The sequence below is a fragment of the Euprymna scolopes genome, chromosome 30 (assembly GCF_053919585.1).
Source record: "Euprymna scolopes isolate OS-2025 chromosome 30, ASM5391958v1, whole genome shotgun sequence".
Lineage (NCBI taxonomy): Eukaryota > Metazoa > Mollusca > Cephalopoda > Sepiida > Sepiolidae > Euprymna > Euprymna scolopes.
Genome location: NC_136511.1, coordinates 75,085,809 through 75,088,308, shown reverse-complemented (window position 1 = coordinate 75,088,308; position 2,500 = coordinate 75,085,809).

Genomic DNA, 2,500 nt, shown 5'->3' with positions numbered 1-2,500 from the left:
AGACACTCTTACAAGGGGTAGCCATTGTTTCCAGAAATTGAACGGAGCTCATCATCATCATTCCAAATATTTAGGGTTTTTTTATGATTTTAGTTGAGAGTGTAAAAGGGTAGTTGCATGTTTTGCTCTATTCTAAACAAGCACTGGTGGAAATTGTGTCAAATTAAGCTTTAAGAATTATAGAATGAATACTTTTTAAGTTGATAAATGTTCGAATTTTGTTCGTCGAATATTTTTTTTTTCGTGAGAAATTATTAATTTTCGACTGCTGTGGTTCCGCAAATTTTCTTTTAAAAAAAATGAAAGCATTTAAATCAGTAAAACAGATTTTCATTTTTTCTTTCATGAAATTATCAAAAATATCTGTCCAGAAAGTTCTTTCAAAATCCCTAAGGCACATTATTACCAAAAATTTTACTGAAAAAAAAAAAAATGTTGCCAATTGACTTATTTCGCTTACTCAGCAATCTGCAGGAGCTTCTAAATAACGATTTTTTAAATAAAAAAATTATTGGACTATTATCCTCATCTTCTAGTTGTTCTTTTCACGATGTTTCGGCCAATTATTCCTCTGGCTTCGTCAGGTTAACCGCGACGGGATAGAAATGTCGAATCCTCCAACTACATTCGCAGAAATGACTGCCTTCAATAGTTGTTGTCATCCCACCACGGTTTGATCAACAAAACAACAACTAGAAGATGAGAATGAGGATGAGGATGAGGATAATAGTCAAAATAATTAAAAAAAAACTGATACAATTTACTCATCTCCAAAATAATTCCAAACTAATTCAATAACTATGTTTTTGTTTGAATTTGCCAAACGATTTGAATCCCTTGTTATTGCGCAATAAATCTTGTAAATTTTAATTTGCATCATTAATTTGCATCCCGTGGCATATTTATTCTCTATCTTCAATATCGAGCACTTTTTAGAATATAATTGAATCAGTAAATATTAATATTTATTATTTGTGTATTAATATTTTGCCTGGATCTGTATTTTATCTCTCTAAGTCTGCTGGTCTGTTCGTTCCACTTTTTCTTAGAAAAAAAAAACTCGGCTGACTTAGCTGAAATTGTGTATGGATCACAATGAATATTTATTAATTTAGTTTCATGTAAAAGGAACAAAGATACTCTATCTCAAATACTTAGCGTTTTCTGGGGTTGTTCTTGTTATTGACTTTACAGAACAAGATTAAATCTTGCAAATGAAATGAAAAAATAACATCAATGTTTGATGCATTTTAAGTCAGGAAGCCAGTATCATTAGACAGCCTGATCTGGTAGCATCCGGGAAGATTATGAGCATGGAAAGGATAAACCATAGGAGGAAGTAGTTGGTTGCAACTAACTACTTCGTAACGCATGAATTCCTTGTCACATAAGCAGTAACTTAATATTCACGCATATAAAGTAGAACCCTGGGATACGGTGGATTAGGTTACGTTTTTTTTTCAGGTTACGATGTGGAATACGATGTTTTTTTCCAGCCCTGGTTACCGTATTTTCCCTGTCTTACGGTGTGTTTCATAATGTTATTTGATTATATACTGTACTGTATTTTGTTACTAATTTTAATATGTACTGTATAACATTTTGCCTAGGCCCCGCCATACAGCGATTTCAACTTACAACCGGATTAATGCCGTATCCCGGGGATCTACTATACATATATACACAATTTATACAACTTCTTGAAAATTATAAAATAATTAATTAATCATCGAAAGGAATTCTTACAGCGGATTTATGCAATCAAAAATTAAGGAAAACGTATATTTTAACTTTTTCTACCATGTAAAACATGAAAATAGACAAATGACAGCATAAAAAAAAATAACAAAATAGTTTGCATTCAAATTCGTTTTATTAAAAAAAATGCCAACACATGTTTTCCCATGACATTACAAGCGACAATAATCGACTTTTCCCGGTTCAGCGGCCATTTTTTATTTTACATTTTAAAAGTTCTTCCCGCGTTACAATAAAAAATCGTCAACCATAATAACAAAATCGCATTCCAATAACAGCAGCGGAATATGATAACGTTCAACAAAGTATTTTTTTCTTTAGTAAAAAATTAAAAATTAATAAATTTTCAACTTGGAAATACATTTTCTATTTTCTATTAAAATTAAAAGGAAATACATTTTCTATTAAAATGAAAAAAAAAATACATTTTCTATTTTCTATTAAAATTTAAAAAAATACATTTTCTATTTTCTATTATACTTAAAAAGAAAATACATTTTCTATTAAACTTAAAAAGAAATACATTTTCTATTTTCTATTAAAATTAAAAAGAACATACGTTTTCTATTTTCTATTAAAATTAAAAAGAACATACGTTTTTTATTTTCTATTAAAATTAAAAAGAAATACATTTTCTATTTTCTATTAAAATTAAAAAGAACATACATTTTCTATTTTCTATTAAATTAAAAAGAACATACATTTTCTATTTTCTATTAAAATTAAAAAGAACATACATTTT